The 20204-nt window shown below is 35.9% G+C and overlaps 1 protein-coding gene across 4 annotated transcripts in view; it reads left to right on the forward strand.

Moving 5' to 3' along the window:
- The window catches only part of Ppm1l (protein phosphatase, Mg2+/Mn2+ dependent 1L), a 351730-nt gene that overhangs the window by 210599 nt on the left and 120927 nt on the right, over window positions 1-20204 (forward strand). The gene's annotated exons all lie outside the window — the stretch shown is intronic.

Below are 20204 nucleotides of genomic sequence, written 5' to 3' on the forward strand. Positions count from 1 at the left end.
GGGACACACAAAGGCTTCGTGCTCTCAGTACCTCTTTAAAGCTGCCTTTTCCTACTGGTGACTTTTATGAGTTTTTTATTCATATCTGTCTTCTTCACTCTATTTACTTGTAGTGTGAGAAGTATACTACACTGTCCTCAGCTCCTGGTTTTTAGCTGTTTGTTCCATAAAGACTCTGTAGTTGGGTCTGTTCACCCTGCTAGGCAGCCCTCCTGGAGAGGTGTAAGATCACTTCTGTCCCCCGTGTAGCCTCCATCTATCCACTGGAAGTACTCAAGATCCTTGGACAGACAAGTGCAGGCCAGTCTAGCACAGTCTCTTCACCTTCAGCTCTTGCTGTTTGAGTTTTTCCAGGCAAAGGTTAAGACCCATCCATTGTGTTCCCCTAACCTCAGGGGTCATATCCCAGGCTTCCTGAGTGATTCTGTTGAAGCTCCCCTCCTGACTTGCCTCACACATCTTCTCCTTTCCCTCTGTGTTATGTTGGAGAAGGGATACAAAACACACTGTACTTTCCTAAAACCATGCTCAGTAACTCTCCCTTAATTTCTATACTTTTGATTCTTTCATTTTGAATGTGGGATGGGGCTTTTTAGAATCACATGGTAATGTTTCTTTTACAAATTGACAAGTGGGCCTGGAACTTCAAGTTGAATTTCATGACTATATCTTGGTACTTCAGTTGAAATTTCCACTTTAGCAGCCCTTTTAAAAAAGTACATTGTAATTGTAAAGTGCTATACAAATGTAGGGAATTAAGTTCCTTTGCTCTGAAGAGGTACAAGGATGAATGAGACAGAAGAGTATAAAATGTAGCTGTACTTCTTGAAGCAGAAAGAGAGAGATTGCAGATGTATGTAGGCTAGTCTGGGTGACTTTGTTTTGTGTCTAGTTAATACATACATTATTATTTAGTTAAGGTAGAATTGTTGATAATACACAGATTCTAATTTGTTCTGCTCTCCTAATTAAATGAGTAAATGGCCATAATTGAGACAGTAGGGGACAAACATTTGAAATGAAAAATGAGAGTTGCCTATGGAGCCAGTATTCCCCTCTCTTTTAGTACAGGCAGCCTGCAGTCTGTACAAACACACATGTCCATACATTCAAAGTAGGTTTTTGTGATTTTTTTATTTGGCAGTGTGTACAGACTGACTGCTCATCTTGTACCTCACTCAAAGAAATACTTTTTTCACTCTCAGATTGGAGAAATTGATAGAAAAAAGGGAAATCAAATTGGACACTGCACTCATCACCTGGAATCTATAAATCCTCATTCATCTATTTAGTTCATTCATCAGTTATCTTATGAACATCTAGTATATAGTCTAGACACTATGCTGGCCACTAAACAAATTAACAGAGCTTGCAATTTTATAGAGGGAACAAACATTAAGCATTTAAATGCCCAGTTGTAAATTATGTAAAGTGGCAAGAGGAAGAACAAGATGGGGGGCCGGGGATTTAGCTCAGCGCAAGGTCCTGAGTTCGATCCCCGGTACCAAAACAAAACAAACAAACAAAAAAAACAACACACACACAAGATGGGGCTCTTTTTACTTAGTTTGCTACATGGAAGGAAGCATTCTTAGCAGAGGGAATAAAAAGTACAAGTCCCATCATTTGTCCAAGTTTGCAATTCACATGTATTCTTTATTAAATATTTATTTGTCAATAACAAAATGAAATATTACCTTTGATTAGGACATAGCATTTTCCAGGACTATATAGACCTATTCTTCCAAAATGTTATCTCCTTCATATGTGCTTGACTTTTTCTCAAGTAGAGCTTAAAATTTGTTAAAAAAAAAGGACTACTTGAGGAAACATTGTTTATTAGAATAAAAATTTGCATGTAGTATTTTCTCTCAGGGGTCAGTTCTGCCTTCTGAAGTTTTTTTTTCTTCCAAACCCTCAGAGCTCTTGCAGAGAAGTCAGTGTTTTGTTTATTGCTCTTGCTCTTTCTCATTTTCTCTAGTCAATCCCTTTGTTTATTTATTCTGCTTCACAACAGAGGTCCAGTAGGATGAATCAGGAAAGCCTTTTTGGCTAGGAATAGTTCACTAATAAGAATGTTTTCGCCAAATCAAATTATCTCAGGTTTTCTTTAATAAAATAAGGAAATGACAATGGTTATGAGCATATTGTGAACAGAACAATTCGGCTTAACTGCAAAGGGATGGGTTGAGAAAAGCCTGTTTTCCACTGTAATGTAATACTTACCTGCTTAAAGTATAGGGTACAAGGAATATTTGCATTCCAGCCATCAGTTTTAAGTTTTATTTTGATAAAAATGAGTCCCCATATGCTGCATGAAATAGGAGAATAGTGCTAGACAGTGCATTAAGAAGCTTTGTTTCTGATTTCTTTTTGACACCAGTGGTCATCCTTGGGTGAGTCATTTTATGCCACAGTTTCAGTGTTTTGTGTGTGTTTGTGTGTGTGTGTATGACTGGTGATTGAACCTGCAGTGTTTTCACTGAGCTACATCCCAAACCCTTTTTATTTTTAATTTTGAGACAGGGTCTTGCTAAGTAACTAAATTGCCCCAGCTAGGCTTGAACTTGGGATCCTCCTGTTTCTACCACCCAAGTAGCTAGGGTTTCAGTCATGTGCCACCACACCTGGCATGCCTCAATTTCCTTAATAGAGGATGAGGATGGTGATAAAGTCTGCCTTACTAATTCTGAGGATTGTTGGGATAAATGAAGTAATCTTATAATATTAAGGCACTTTTAAAGGATAAAACTTTCATGTTTGAGAATGATTACTGAGTAAATAATCTTAGCCTATCAATCCATTCTCCTCAAGTTCATTTATCCTTAGGCCATTGTTCATGGCATCTTAACCTGTGTATCTGGCTGAGTAAACATTTTATGGCATAGCTTCTATTAATGTAGATATTCTAGGCAGTTATAAATATTAGTAAAATATGTATTTTGAAGCAGAAAGAACTGGATTTGAATTTTGACCCTATTATTCACTGCTAAATGAATCTAAAGGAATTTAAAGTTTTTGTTCTTTAGTTCATCTGTAAAGTAGCTGTGAGAATTACATGATAAAAATTATGAAAATGAACATACTGCCCATATTGTGGCTTTCAATAAATGCTAGTTCTCTTACCCTATAAAGCAAACAGAATGGAACCCAGTATTTGCAAAACAGATTATATGCTTTGTAAAAGATCCAGATGGGCTCATGATTAACACAAATTCAGATTCTATTCAAGTTTTGCTACAATTGCAAAAGTAAACCACATTTGTTTGTACTTGTTTTCTAATAAAATTGTATTTAAAAATATTTTAGCCTTCATATCATATACCATTTTTTACAGAGAACTGAATACAGCTGTTTCATAGAAATATCACAGGAAACAATTTATTGTTATTTTGAATGCTATAATGAATAATTTTTTATATTATGTGGAATTTATGTGGACCTATTTCTAGAAAAGTTTTAAATTGTTTATAAACTTAAGCCCAATAGAAAACAATACAATTGAAAATGAATTTGAAACACAGTAAAGTAAGCAGATATATTTCTTCAGACACTTGACAATAAATGATGTAAAATATCTCTGAGAGTATTGTTTGCTGCATTTCTTGTGGTTCCACTATGGTTTTTCATTATCCTTCTTTGAGAGTGTTCTCTCTGTTTCCCCTCCTTCCCTCCCTCTCCTTCCCTCCTTCATTATTTAGAGGCTTGAGAGACAAGGGAGCTTGGGAGGTTGGTGGGAATTGAGTGACCAAGAATTTACAGCATACAAATAAGAAACATACATTGTTTTAGTTGCCTTGACAGTTTTTTCTGAATTGAAAGCATCAAACATAGGATCTACAAATGTGTTGTCTTTTGCCTGGGATATAACCTAATGTTCTTTATCTCTTTCTCTGAAATGTTTTTAGAAAAGGAATGGTCAAACAAATGACTTCAGATTATCTGATTACATGAAAGAAAAAAAAAGCATTTTGATACATAGCTTTTTGTTTATCACTTTAAAATGACTAAATTTCTCTTTAATAGAAGTGTCTCTTGAGAAATGTGTTTAAGGAGGTTTATGGTATTATGGATCATTCAACCTAATAGTGTAATTACCATATGTCATTAATCCTGTTCCTACAGGGAATTTGTCATTTTTTCCTTTTAAAGCCTGAGGGTAATAAGAGCAAATGTTTTTTGACTTTAGCACATTATTCATTTTAAATATAAGTTGACAAGTTGAGAATGTGAAAAATAAGAAATGCAGATGACCAGTTGTTTTAAAAAGTGGAAACCATTAAGCTATTTTCAGAAAGAATGCCCCAACACATCCCTCCCCTGTGCTGGTATTTGTGTAAAATAACTTCTTGCTGCATCTTTTATTCTTAGACTTTGATTTTCTGTGGCTTACATCTTTGCCTGCTTTGCCGCTCCCTATGCCAGATACTTTTTTGGTAGGTTTCCCGCTGCTACCAAAGTCAAAGACTTGAAAAGGAGGGAAGGTTAACATTTAAGTAGCTAATTTAGGAGGAAATTACACATTCATTATTCTCTTGCTCCTTGTTCCTCTCTGAGAAAAAGAGGTGTCATGATCTATTGTTCTTTCTTTCTCTTCCCTTCTTCACATCCTTTCCATTCCAACATTATGCTATTACAGAAGTAACAGGTATTTATTAAAGAATTTCTTTTTTAAAAAAAACTACAAAAAACTTAGAGAAGAAAAAAGTTTTTCATGTACTTCTCCCGGGAGAGAACCACTGTTGACAGTGTTTCTGCATCATGGTACACATCCTTGTTTCATGTTCACGTGGGTTCACACTATGGGACAGTTTGAGACCTGGTTTTTCAGTTATCAGTATACTGTAAATATTTCGCAGCATTAAAACTTCTCTTACACCATCCCTTTAAATGGATCTGTGGTATTCTCCCCACCAAATAAATGTTTCTAGATAGAGATAGAATATAGTTACCTGAAAGCAAAAGCCTTCATGCTCCCAATCCCTGAAGGTGAGTTACAGGCCGCAGAACCCAGGCACAAGTGAGAACTGTGTGTTGCTCATTGAAGGACCAGCTGGGAGGATCAAGCAGAGAACTTGCAGAACCTTGGGGAGTATCTGGACTGCTTCCCTTCTTGCTTTTTCACATCTGGTGCCTCACTCCCATTCGTGACTGAGAAAAACCTTGGGAGAGGCTTTCGCATATCTTACTGCTTCAACAACAACATAGAGATGCAGTTTTTTCTTTTTTCTCTATAGTCATAAGAACAGTAGTCTTCAAGGACTGTTCAACTTTTTTTAGTTATAAATAATGACTCCTGCAAACTTTATAGTATGGGCAATCATTTAATTCTCTCATCCTGCAGGATATGTTTTACATTCCAATCTATTAAATCTCCACTCCAGCTCCATATTCTTTATAGAATGGTATATTTTTCTATAATGATGTTAATCATTCTAGAGGGAGGGAGGCTAAGAGAGTAACTGGTGCACACATCTATATGTGTCTGTGTATATAAATGTTTCTTTCTTGTGTTTGATTTAGTGTAGTCAAAAAGTAATCTGCCATTAGAGTTTTCTGGGCCAGAAATGCTGCAGTGCAGCAGAAACATTGGAAAATGCAAAGATAGTGCATGTTTAGGCGACACGGAACTAGCATTGCATAAATAGTGGATGCTGCAGCTTCCCTGTTTGTTTTCCCCAGCTGACTTGTTCTCGTGCCTGAAGCTGGGCACCTCAGAAACCTGAGAGGAAATGAGCTTTAGTGATGGAGTCCTAATTGCACCAAATCAAAGCTCATTGAGTCAGGAGGTCATTAACTCCTTGTATTTAATTACTAGCTGCTTCATTGACAGAAAATGTCATCAGGCCCTTGTAATAAATCTGCTCCTAAAGAATACATTTTCCCTCTGAATGGTTCTTGTTCTATTATGTGTAGAAAAATCAGAAAAACATTTGGACAATCTAGTAAAACTGGAGGTACCAGCTACTGTGTCCTCAGCTAGCCCTACTATCCCGGGCCTGCATCCAACTCTGGGGCCAGGCCCTGTAGAGGAAACACATTTAATGATTTGTCAGTGAAGTGAGACCCACCTGGGTCAAATCTGTGCTAGGGCTTTGAAGGGGGTTCTTGGTCTAAGTGTTTGTTTGACTGAGTCCCTACCATTCACCCTTGACTCCTCTAACTAAGAGAATTGTATGGGAAATTTAAGAATTTTTAATTGAATCTCCTAACATTATTTTATAGCCCAAGATTTACTTAAGCGCAAGTATCAGTCTAATGGGACACGAAGAACTTACGCAGTATGTTTTCCAAAGAGTGAAATGAATAGACCTTCTGGGATGCTCAGTATTCCTTCAGTTTCCCAAGGCTGTCTTATGAACAATGGAAGAGAAATCTGACACAGTGGGAATCAGATGCCTATTGTCTGATTAAAGCATTTTTACATGTCATAATGTTTTTTAAATTCTGTATTCATCTAAGGTCCCAAATGTTTTGTGCCACAAAGTGCAATGAATTGACATAAAGTTTCCCTGACTGATATGAAGTGTTATGCTACAAGTTCAGGATACTTTCTAAGTGTGTATATTTCAGTGTTTAAATTATTACTTAACACTATTTTTCATAGGTATGATCTGTGTAAAATTAAGAGTTTGTGGTTTAATTTCTTTAATTTTTTTCAGAAAGACTGAGATCAAGACAGCTTGCCCTAAAATATTGCTTGTAAATTCTTGACAAGAATTCCATACAGGGCCAGGGATGTAGCTCAGTGGCGCTGCGCCTGCCTGGCAAGCACAAGGTCCTGAGTTTGATCCCTGGTACCTCGGCACTGGAAAAAAAAAGAATTCCATACAAGAATTTTTCCTGCTTCATTCCTTTCTTATGACCGCTCATTATCGGTATAGCCTTGCAATGTTGAAAATCAGTCACACTAGGTCTCACTTTGTGCTGCTTTACTTAAGGCTCAGCAAGAGAATTGCTGTTATTTAATAACTGGATTTGTTCATTGTCACTAATGTGATAGCAGGAATTTGAAGCCATCTGATTTCTTAGATGGTTCTGTTAATTCAGTAATGGCTTCATACTGCCAACTGATGGCTGCTAAGCCGCTAATATGAATGTAGAGGTTTTGGAGAAACTTTTGTTCCAATGATACATGAAAATATGAACATATTTTTAATCTTCTGGATAATCAGTATGTCTTCTGTTTGTTGGGCTTATGGAATTTAACTTTGAGAGGTTACCACTTAATATGATAGATGCAAATCATATCAGGACCTGTGAACTATTATTTTTCCTCTGCAATTCATTTGTCAGTGATACGATTAAATCTCAAAATTCCTCCAAGATCAGGTAGTGTATTGGAAGAAAGTAAGTAAACAGATTTCATGGAATAAAGTTTAAAACAGAAGAGAATTTAAAAGATCTTTGAATCCAGTATTTTCCCTTCAGCCCACTCCCCTGTTTGAAGGGATTGAAGGCTGCAAGGTTAAAGAATATGTTCTAGAGTACCTGGTCATAGAGCTAGCCAATTGTAGTGTAACTGGGAACCCAGGTTTTCCTAGTCTTGTTCAAGACTCCTTCTAGAAGCTAGAACAATGGAGAACTTCCTTATCCCACAGTTTGCTATGAAATAGAGCTGACCCCCAAGGAAAGCATGCTTAGGCTACTTCCAAAGTTCATGAAGCAGGTGGGTGATGAGAGGAGACCGCTGTTACAGCAGGTCCAAGGTGGGAGACCAAGGACACAGCATTGGTGGGGCTCAGAAGAATTGGTGTAAATATAGTAGACATTTTTGAAAGTCATGATGAAGAATAAATAATGAATTTAAGTACTTAGCCTAGTGTTCAACATATAGAAAATTTTCAATAAATATCAGCTATTGCTAATTATTATCATAGAATTAAAATTCCAAATTATCCTTATGTGGTTCCAGACTATTATTTCCTCATCTTTTGCCACCCCCTCCCAAACACACACCACGACTCCAGTCCTGTAGCCTTCTTACCTTCAAGTACAGCTTGGTTTTTGCCTGCCTTTATGTGGACTGTGGTCTCTGCATTGCTTGCTACCCAGCCCATTGTTCTGCTCAGCAAGCTTCTTCCATCCCTCAAGATTTGGCTCACATGTCCTTTCTGACATGGTGTTTCCAAAGATTCTCAGTTAGAGAATTTATTGTACTGTTTTGTAGTTTTCTGTTTACAAGCTGTCTGCTTCTTTGAGTCACACAAGCTCTTTGAGGGCAAGACTCTTTAAACTCTATATTCTGCATAATGTCTGGAGAATCATAAACAATAAATGTTTAAGAAATGAGTTATGAGGCCTGCTTTGTAACCCAGCTCAGTCAGCCCTCTGCTTTTCGTAGTTGTGGATTTCAACAATCTGCTGGCCCAGCCTACAAGAGGACAGCCATCCTTTACCACATTTATTCAGTTTCCCCTCTTGAATAGCAAAGAAGTTAGACATTTCACTTGATTCATGAGTGCCATCTGGTGGACACAGAGATAAGTACAGGTGGATGCTTAACTAACCATATGGAAATTAAGATTGTTGCCGTTCATTTTTGTGGAAGTTTCCACTGTTTCTGTGTACATCCCAGAAGTGTACTCGGGAAAAATTTCCTGGTAATTCTTACTTTGTTCTTTTGCGCCAGCTTCTTAATATGTTAAGAAGTTGGTCAATTATGAATAATGTTTGAAAACAATTTGGCTAATAAAATGCAAGCTATTAAATATTGTTTACTTGCTACTGTATAGTAATCTATTTGATTTAAGTTAAATTGATTAAAGTTTTTGAAATTGAATTTTTAAAATGTTCTTGTGACACTGAAGTCTTTTGATTCATTCATTCACCAAGCATTTATTGAGCACCTACCAAATGCTGACATTTGTACAAAATGCTAAAAAATCAGAGAGAAAGTTACAGTATCAGTCTTGTTACAAATAATGTAGAATTGGGTAAGAGAAAAAAAATACAAAATCCATTTAGGTTTTTATAAGAATTCTTTATATTTGCTGACCCATTCATTGAGCATTATAAACATAAACACCAAGTTACCAATTTTATTCATGCCATTTTGGCATGTGGATCTAAAGTGAAATTATTAATGATTTTTTGCTAAAAAATAGAAAAAACATTCAGAATTCACTTTCTGTAGTTCTTATGCCCCATTTATCTGAAGGGTAGATTAAAAAAATATATATAGAACACTGTAATGAACCAGGACATAAACAAAAAAGGGCTAAGGGGAGAAGAACAATCATGAAGTCCATACATTTTTGTTTATAAAAAGGTTAAACATTTTCCAAATCTAGAGAGTAGACATTGTGCAAAATAGCTTTTTGGAAGGAAAATATTGAGCTTCTCAAAGGAATCAGGGTGATTTGGTGTCAGAACCAAACTCTTGAGAGAGGCATGAATGTTACAACCCTCCCTTCATGTTCCAATAATGGCTTTAAGTCAAGAAAATGCTTATTTTCTTTAAAACAAAAACAAAGTGTGAAAGTTTGAGTTTTACTTCAGGAAAATTTCCATCAAATTCTTTTTCATTATATAAAGCAGTAAAATTGAGTTAAATGAGACATTCACTTATATAGCACTCTTTGTTCTTTGATGGTACCTGTTAAATGGGGTATTATGCAATTGAGCTTTCATTCATAGAGTTTTCATTTGAAACATTACTTAGGATATATGTTTGTGTGTGTGTGTGTGTGTGTGTATGTACAAACTTAAATATCTCTTTAACTGAAGAAATAGAAAAGACCCTGAGAACTTACCTAGTTCTTGGGAAGGATGCCATTAAAGATATATATAAAGATAAAGATATATAGATATATAGAGATATATATAGATATAGATATATTTGAAGGAAAGATTTCAAATTGAGTTGGCAACTTAATTTATAAATAGCTATTCAAGGGAAAAATGGCTAGCTACTTATCTTCTAAAGTTCTATTAATTTTCACTGTTTAATTGTCTGGATGTGAATATACAATTTGTGCTGGAAAAGAAACTTCTTGTGTGTTTTATGTCATATTGGTATATTTAATGATGTCTTGACTATGGGGCACCTAAATCCTCACAGTTTGTTTTGAAGAAGAATCACAGGTACTACCTTGGAGAATAAAAGGAGACTTATAATTGAGTATTATAGATGACAAAGCTTATGTTTTTTTCTAGTCTGACCATTTCCATGATGATTTATAGCTTTTAAAAGTTGCTCGTCGCAACAAGTCTTTAGGATATAGATTATCTGGGTATGTGATTTAGGATACTGCTCCATAGCATATGTGGGTTTTGGGGGTTTTGTTGTTTTTTGTTTGGGCCATTTTTGAAACACTAGCTCTCACTAAGCAATTCGTTATTTTCTAGGGTTGGAGCAGCTGTGGATTACTATAATTATGAATTTATTATGTCCCTGCTGATCTACTGTGAATCCTAAGTCAAACTTTAGATGTCTCTTTGGAACCTTGTTAATTTTCTCATGATCATATGGTGTCTGACAAACTGCAGTCTTGAGTATACAGAGTTACTTAAGTTATACTGTATTTTTTATGTGATATCACCAATTGCTCATTGTTTTTAGAATACTTAGCAACCTTTTTATTTTTAATCTTACATCACGTAAAGCAGTTGCCTCTTATCTGGCTGCATTTTTATCCATCCACCTCTTCTGAGGATTGCTACCAGGTATAATTTCTAAAATTCCCTCTAACATTTTAGGTTGTAGGGCCAAGTGGCAAGCAATAGAACGCTTAAGAAAAATCTCTGGAGGGCTGGGGATTTAGCTCAGTGGTTCTGCCGCCTGCCTTGCAAGTATAAGGTCCGGAGTTCGATCCCTTCATACCAAAAAGAAAAAAGAGAAAGAAAATTAAAAAAAAAAAAAAAGAAAAATCTCTGAGGTAAAGCACTTTGTTCTGTTCATATAATAAGTTGTACATACTTAAGTTTTATAATTAAGTTACTTTGTAATACCTTTTTAAATAGTCATCTTTGTAACTATATTGTGAACTATTTCAAAGTCAGGACTATGTAGAACTTATTTTTGTTCACTTGAAACCTAACAGTGCCCCATATATGACAGCACATTGTAAATTCAATATAAACAATATCAATAATATGCACATACATATCTACTAATTTTGCTTTAGTTTGGCCATTTATCTATACCAGGGTTTGTCAGTTTTTCTCTGTGAAAAGCCTTATAGTAAATATCTTGGCTTTGTGTACCATACAGTCTCTATATTAGCTTTCAACTCAGTCCCTCTAGTACAAAAGCACCCATAGATACCATGTAAACAAGTGGGCAGGGCTGTGTTCCAATAAAACTTTATTTATAAAAACAGGTTTGGGCTCTAGTTTGCCACTCTGGGTTTTGCCTTGGCATACTGTATTGAGAAAGATTCTGAGAGTGGATCTAAGCTCAGTGGCAAATAATTTTTTGACAAAAAATGTCACAGGAATTGTTTTTATCCTTTCTATAATTATTTTAAGGATATTGTGACTTGTGCAGATGGTTGACTCTCTTTCTTTGCATTGGGTCCCAAGAAACTCAAAGGCAGTTTTTTGTTTGTTTGTTTGTTTGGTACCAGGGATCGAACTTGGGTCCTTGCACTTGTGAGGCAAGCGGCGGAACCACTGAGCTAAATCCCTGGCCCTCAAAGGCACTTTTTAATTCATCTCTAACAAATAAAAGGAATCTTGAAGTATAATTTTTTTATCTCAACTTTACTTCTAGCTTCATCTCAATTTTAGTATCTTATTTTTCTTAGCCTTGATTTCCTAAGATTTGACTATATAAAATATTTATTAAACTATGAATTTTGCCAAAGAGAAAAAGATTAGTGGAAGATTTTAAGTACACATCTGCAAAACACTGATAATCATATGTACCTTCAGAATTGTAGGGAGGATTAAATGAAATAATTTATATAAAGGAACAAGCATTAGTATCTGGCACATAAGAGGCACTTAATAAATGGCTGCTGTTCTAGACAGTCTGGCCAGCCTACCAAAAAGAGTGAAGCATATTACTTCTGATATTTCCAGCCATCCTCTTAGGTAGGTGGGAAAACCTCTGCCGACTTATATGCTCTCTCTGGATTCCCTGGATTTTATCTTTTAGAACTGAGTCTGTCCTCTTAGGAACTAGTAGACTACACTATATTTGAGGGGTTTTTCCCTCCTTTTCTGTTATGGGAAACTTTCTTCATGGAATAGGACCACATATTCACCCAGAAAGATAATGAGGTAGGATTTGGAGTGTGGGAACAATTGGGTTTCTTTCCTATACAACTGAAAATGCCACTTTCTAGCCACATAGGGGGATCTCCCATATATTTCTTAAAAGAAAAAAACCCATTTTAGTTTTATTCTGCTGACTTTTGGACAAAAATTTAAAAGCTGAGATGAAGGATTTCAGTCTAGTTAGTGCCTATCAGTTGATGCTATTTTTATCCATAGTTCCTTTTATTTAAAAAAAATCACAACTTTTCTGACTTAAAAGACACCAGACATGTTACAACTGTGCATGTCACAGCAAAAAGGTCAAAATGGTGTAAATTCAACATTTGAGAGAAATATAAAAGGAGCCGTAAAGCTTTACCACTTGCCTATACTGAAGAAAGGTAACAGTGTAGTGGGTGAAACAGAGAAAAAATAACCAATACATAGGTGTTATAAAAGTCAAGAGCTTGTTGAGGTCTAACGTTGTTCTTAGCTAAAACTCTGTATAATAAACACATTGTAATGAAAACTTTTTTTTCCCAGCAACAAATAGAAAGTTATTGTTTTTAATCTCATCTGGGCAAATGTAGTGGGTCCCTTTTTGTTTATGTTCCACAACAAACCTAATGGCTGATATCCAGAACCTCAGAGCACAAATTGATATTGAGACCTTTTCATCTATAAATCAACAAATTTTATTCACCCATAGCTCTAACCTAGTCACATTTTTTGAAAATTCATGTCAGTGCAGTATTCTGTCTTTCCTTCTTATATTACCACTTCTTATTCCTTCCTTTTACTTCTTTGCCTGTGAACCTCTGAATCATTTTTCAGATCTTGGCTCACACATCAATCTCTTAGGGAAGCCTCACCCACCATTCCCTGTAAAGGGCTCTTTGAGTCTTTTTGTTATGACTCCTCAAAATTTATAACTTATTATTTGGCAAACTTTAGTCTCCCCATTAGACCATAAGCATCGAGAGCAGGCATGGTTTTTGCCCACTGTTCAATTTTTGAATTCAGAATTCAATTTTTGCCCACTATTTCTCTCTAGCACTTAGCACAGTGCCTGGCACATGGAAGACACTCCATAAATATTAGTTAAAAGGATATAGTTCTAGCCCATGACTGTGTGCCTTGTCATCCAGCTGTTGTCTTGGAGTTGGAGTTGGGAAAAGATGTATTTTTCTTTGTAAGGTCCATGAACTATTTGCCCATTCAAATTTTAAAATGTGTCACTTTATATTTATATGAGCAGGTGCATTCACTGCTGAAATTATAGCTTTTCCACACAATTAAGTATCCCATTTTTCTCTTGCTAAAATAAGATACCTTTTCAAACCCTGTATGCAAAGTTACACAACACTGCTGGCAATGATGATTTCCTTTCTCTTCTGCTGTGCAGTTTGTCACAGCTCTCCAGGATTCAAAATTTTTCCAGCAGTCCTCAGTAAAGGTCAGGTCAATGTTATGACCCTCCCTGGGCATGGTGAAGAGAAAATCACTGTGCTGTCAAGGTGCTTTGCCACAGGTCATTTTGTGGCCTGTTTTATTACAGCTTGCTGAGTTGTCTGATTGCCCACAAGCTGCTGGGTAAGGGTTCCAAGTGCTCCCTGGCATCATTAGTGCTCAAGTTTCATTAGGTTGCTTCAGGGGAAGGCTCAGATCCTGAAGCATTGGTAATTTAACATGATACCAAGGCCATGTAGCAATGTCAGTGCATACAGTCAAGGTTTTTACAAGAATTAAAGATATTTATTTGCCAAACTGAGTCCTAGGAGGTGCAGAAGGACTGTTACTATGAAGCATCTATACCAGAATTTGTTCTGAACCTTTGTAAAAATACACATATCTAGATCTTGTGAAATAACTTCTAAAGTATGGAGTCTGGTGATTCATCTTTTAGCAAACATGTTAGAATATAGCAAAAGTTTTTTAAAAAGCAGATTCTAGAATCCCACCATAAAACATCTTGATTTATTAATATGGAACAGGTCCCATGAATCTGTATTTTTTAAAAGAATTTATGCCTCTCTCCCTACTCCAGGTAACTTATAAGCAGTTAATTAGAGTATTGGTCCTAGAGAAACACTAATCAAGTTTATCCACCTAATTTTATAGAGAAAACTGAAGTCCTGTCTTAGTACCCCTTCCCTTGCGTAGAGCTAAAAAGGTTTCACCATAATCCTGTTCATGAACCTTATACCTGGGTTCAAAAATGGGGCATTAGATGCTGTGTATGTGTGTATGTGCTTTCCTGAGAAAATGGTGTATTACTTACAAAAATTTTTAGTAAAGTTCAAAATGATACAAAAATCATTCAAAAAATTAGGAAATACATTCTCATTTGAGATATAATAGGCTCTGGCTCTGTCCAAACTGGCAGTCCCTACTATTGGTTTCCTACGGCATTAAATAAGATGTGTGCAAAGGAAGTATAAAATAGTATGACATTTACATATTTTATGGCAAAGGAGAGGCAAATATCTGAGTAATGAGAAGAAATACTGGGCTCGATTCTGCTACCTTTCTTTGTGTCATGTAGAATTATCTCTCATAAAATATTAAGCCTGCTTTTAAAACACCCATTCCCCATTTTTTTTTCTTCTGGGCATGCCTACATAGGATCAATGTTAGGCAAACTCACATATGTGAAAAGGATTTGATTCTACTTGCTGGTTGCTCATAAACTGGTGGGGAGGAAAATAGGTGGGTGCATGGAGACACTGTGAAGTGGTCAAGAGCTGAACTAGAGGTCAGATTGAAGGACAGTGCTATGGAAGCACTGGTGAGGAAGCAGTAAGTTTTATTCCGAAAAACTACTTTTGCAGCCCAACAAACTTTCCAACTATTTGATAGCAACATTTGCTAGTGAGTGTAATCTTTCTTTGCCTGTGGGTGAGATATAGCAAACTAAGTTTGCTTTGTTATTAGCCCAAATTGGCTTTGACGGTGGCTGGGAAAACCAGAGCTGAAGAATAATTTAAACCTTCAAGCAGTATAGATATTGGTGTTTTCCTTCACACCAAGTTAAATTCTAGAGTAGCTAATGTTTGTCTTTCCTGATCTTCACTTCCCTGCCTTACCTCTTGTTCCCAGGAGTTTTCCTAGGTACCTGTTTTTCAGTCTACCTCCTTCTGGGTAAAAATCTGATCAAATTGTCCACACTGAGACTGAACATTCTTTATTGCATACTTAAAATATTTGCCTTTTGAGAAGGGAAAAGCTAACATTAGCCAAAAATTGAAGCTGTACTGATAGAACGTCAGACATCAAAGAAAGCTACAAGGGAGAATGATTTAGGAGTGAGGATTCTCTTTGAGCTACTTACATCACACTAAATAAGGCAGTTGCCAGCTCCCTGCACAGAAAGACAAACCTTTCTCCATACCCCCACTGCACATACAAGGAGCCTAAATCTAATACTGGTTTTCAAGGCACTTCCTAAAGCCATGTCAGCTTAGGGACATCAACCCAGCTAGCTTCCCTACCACCCTGGCCTCTCTTCTGCTTTCTGGAGGTACACCCTAGATAGCTTGACAGAAGGCTATGGGGCAGAAGCCAAGTGAGGCCCAGCAGAGTTTCCTGGCACTGCTCCTGTATAAATAGTTCTTGCCAGCCAAGGAACACTTTATCTATGTTTTGGTTACCTCCGTGAGGGGCTGCTCTACTGTTTTAGCTACAGAATTCAACCTTTTGATTAATAACTTATGAGTATTGTATAATTTTTTTGTAACAGTCCCATTGGCTTCCTGAATTCCCAAGGGCATTTTCAGTATTATGCGTGGGACTTTCTAGAATACATTTGAATAATACTTTGTGGAAGTTAATATTTCCCTAGGCTCTCTAGCCCAACAGTCAGAAATGGAAGGGAAATTTATTATCAGTAATTGACCATATTTTCTTTTGAAATGTGAAGCATAGCTCTATAAATGAATATTATTTTGCACTTTTCTTCTATAAATCTCAAGTGTTTAGAATGCAAAACAATTTCTTCTTTCTATAACTGCTGAAAAGATAGGAACTCTCCCATCACAAAAATTTAGCCAGACTGTTTTGGTCAAGTGCTGCTTGTTTGCTCAACAGACTTATGAAAATATCTGCTGGTAGACTTTTTCTGTCCTGCCATCACTCAGGAGAACTTAAATGTGTGTGTATGCGTGCCATGGAACTAGGACCAAGGAACTAGTGTTTTCTGAATTCCTAATTTTTTCCCACAATATGTGTGGTAATTGGGGGTGAAGAATTCATTTGTCACCACTTTGAAAGTACGTAAATATCTTCAACTTTTCTTCAGACTGTCAACAGCTAAAACTTTAAAGTCTTTATAGTTTAAGTGTAGATTTTGACCAAAATAATAAGAAGAAAAAGAGATCATATGGCTGAACAATATGATACCTTGGATAATTATATCTTACTGCAATTCGTAGGGATCTAGAAAAGAGAGGTAATTTAGGTTTTTTTTATGTAAAAGCAGCCCTCTGCAATTAGGAAGCCATGTTATAGCAAGTGGGATTTGAGTTTCATTTTCATACTCTGACAGGCTTGGCGCTACCACATGAATATAATCCCAGGTAAATATGAATTCTATGACTTATAAACTTACTAAAATTTTGTCACATGAGGAATCCCAGGGAATTGTCTTGAATAATATATAACTTAATGGTCATCACTTTGATATTTAAGCTAATTAAAACTTCCTTCCCCCTTTTAAGTAGGTTATATGATCTTTGGGCCCTTCACATACTGAATGTCATGCCCTCTGGAATGATCACTTTGCACACTACCTAGCATTTGCGTGTCTGCAGCTTTGGTTCTCCATAGCAACCTTAAATCTGCTTAATAGCCATAAAATTTCATTTATATGCTTCTAGTTAATGCCTGAACTTTTTCCTAGTGCGGTTTCTTAGAGGAATCATATTTGTCTTCTTGAGACAGAGTTATGAATTCAGGAGCAGGAGATGGTCTCTCAAAGATGCTTTTCTTATTTAAATAACTTCTCCAGGTTAGAAGTGGCAAAGACTAAAAATGGCAAGAAATGACACACTTGGCAGGCACAGGAGAGAAATAACTCTTGCTTCATGTCCTTGGCTGGTGGGCAAGGGCGCTCACTCTGACTTTGTTTTAAAGTGCCCGGAGCCAAAGAACAGCTGTCAAAAGTTAATGATATGTTACCAAAAGAAAGATGGATTCCACAGTGGACCTAAGTAAATTTATGTGTGGTCTGTATGCTGGCTGCTGCCAAATCAGTACACACACTTACCTCCAAGGGCAAGGAAACCTTGCATGCAATGAAATATTACTCCCCCTCTTTTCTGTCTTGCTCTGGCATAAATTCTGAAGGATTGCCATGTTGGTCACTGCTTTATCTTGTGAAAACCTAGCTATCATTCCCTTAGTTACAATTTCCCCAAATTTAGCCCTCTTCTATTTAATATCTGCAGAATTGGTTTCCCGTCATACATCCTGTATGCTTTCCTTTTGCCACAGTTTCCTCACCAAGAGGGTCATTGATTAGGTGCCCTAAGAGCCAGAGCTAACATCTTATTATGTGTGACAGCAGTGTTAAATTTACCTTTTACAGGTGCACAAATCAGCCCCCTTTGATTTAGTCTCCTTTTGATCTAGGCCTAGAAGATTGTGTCCATTTATAATCAACACAGACATTGAAAACTGTAGCACGGAGTTCCAAGTTAGGCAGGTATGACACGCACTGATATTATTTATATGGTTGAATGGAGTTCGAGGAAATCTCTCTGCTCAAATTGTGTGTGTGTGTGTGTGTGTGTGTGTGTGTGTGTGTAGAAGGGTAACATAAAATCGTACTATTTGAAAGATCATAAAATTCTGAAACTTTTGTCTTGGTAAGGCACTGTAGACTATCCTTGAGGTAAAAGTAGGTATTTTTTCTTCAGATACTTTCCCCAGGTTTTGAAATCTTACAATCTCATCTATTAGTTTTTAAAAGTTACTTTGAAATTGGATCTTATATGAGGACCAACATTTACAATACAACTTATTACAAACTTTATGATAAAATCCATTTCCTGGTTTTATAAATATCTTCCAAATAAGAATTTATTAGAGTATAAAGTAGCTTACTTTCTTTTGAATACCATACCTAAAACTTTATAAGAATTATGTACTATATACTAAATTTTAGACTTAGTAATAAAATAGGACATTTATTTAAAAAGTAAGTAGCACAGAATTTTTAAAATCCCACAACTATGACATATGAAGTATTAAATAAAAATTACAGTAAGATGGGACATACTTTCACAGTTTAAAGACATCACAAGCCTATTTTATTTTAGTCCACAAGAGGCCAAAAGAGGTAGTAATTTTACCTTTGCAAATTTCCAGAGAAAAATACTAAAAGTAATTTAAACATATGTCTAATTTACTTGTGATGTTTTTCAGTTGGATGTTGTATTTAATATCTGTTCTTGAAACTGACTTTTTCCTTCTTGGAAACTTGCAACCAAAATAATCTGTCTGATATTTTTCTTCCAAGTACTGTAGATTAAGTATAACAGCATTTCCTTGTGGAGCCATTTTTGGGATGGTGAATATTCTCTAAAATATGCAGAGATGGGTAGATTTCAGGTTTATTATTAAATATTCAAAAGTCAATTTAATATATTTTTTCAGTTTATTTAGTTTTTCCATTGCTCTCAATGGACCCGCAGTAATCTTTAACTTCCAGTTTTGTAAAGCTGAATCCAGTTTACATATTTTTCTTCTCCATCTGTCACCAAGTTCTGCTTAAGTGTTTATTTGTTCACTTCTCCTGGGCTTTGTTCTACCTGGGGCTGCTTTACCTTATAATCCAATAACCACAGCTCTCTCTCTCTTTTTAAAAAACTTAATATTTCTCTTTTTCTGTTTCAAAAGCAGCTGGTATTTACTGTCCCATTACTCATTGCATAGGCAGGGTTAAGTTATTTAACCTAAGTCTTATCATATCTGTAAAAAACACTGTTGGGGTTGTTGCAAGGATTAAACAAGTTAGTACGTGTGAAATATTTGGTACAGTGCTAGCAGAGAGAAGCATTCTTTTTATTTTATAAAATCTGAAAAATACCGAAAATTATATTTAAAAATCACTGAACATACTACTAAGATCACCGATACATGGTAATATAATTCAACCAATTTTTCCTTATACATAATTATACTACTTTTAATCAGTTTTTTATGTGAATATTTTCCCATATAATTTACTCTTCTTCATAACTTTTCTCTTCTCTCTCTGAATTTTTGTTTTGTTTTTTCAGTGCTGGGGATCAAACCCAGGGTCTCATTCATGCTGCACAAAAGTGCTCTACCACCTAGCTCCACTGCCAGCCCCCCCAAAATGATTTTTAATAGCTGCATTTTATCCATTGCATAATATTCAATAATTTCATTAACCAATTTCTCTGAAAGGCTTTTATTATGAATAATACTTTGATAAACATGTTTGCACACAAGTGTTTGTGCAAACATTCATATAATTTACATACATATAATTTTCCTTATAGGCTGGCCATGGTGACACACATCTGTAATTCTGAGATTACTGTAATCAATCAGTCTTGAGAGGCTGAGGTAGGAGGGTCTCTGTCAGTTCCAGGCCACTAGTCTGAACTATACATATCAGGAGATCCCGTCTCAAAAATAAATAAATAAGTAAATAAATAAATAAATAAATAAATTTTCCTTTAAAAATTCCTAGAAAGACAATTGCTGTGTAAAAGGTGTAAGTTATTTTAAGGTTTTTGTTGCAGCTTTTCATTTTCTATCCAAAAGGATTGTATGATTTATTCTCGAGCCACAGTATAAGCCAGTAGTATTCCTGTCCTTCAGACTTTTCACTTGTCTTGACTTAATCTCATTCTGTTTCAGTGCATCTTAAATTCAGCTTCATATTTTTATCATTCTTTCCTATGAACTCATAGTCACAACTTCCTAGATTGCTTTTCTGATCTTTGGTAAGTACCTCTTACCTCAGAATT

Source organism: Heterocephalus glaber, unplaced genomic scaffold, assembly GCF_053883595.1.
Source record: "Heterocephalus glaber isolate CG9 unplaced genomic scaffold, H.glaber_assembly_v1.0 deba00001504, whole genome shotgun sequence".
In the NCBI taxonomy this organism is placed as follows: Eukaryota; Metazoa; Chordata; class Mammalia; order Rodentia; family Bathyergidae; genus Heterocephalus; species Heterocephalus glaber.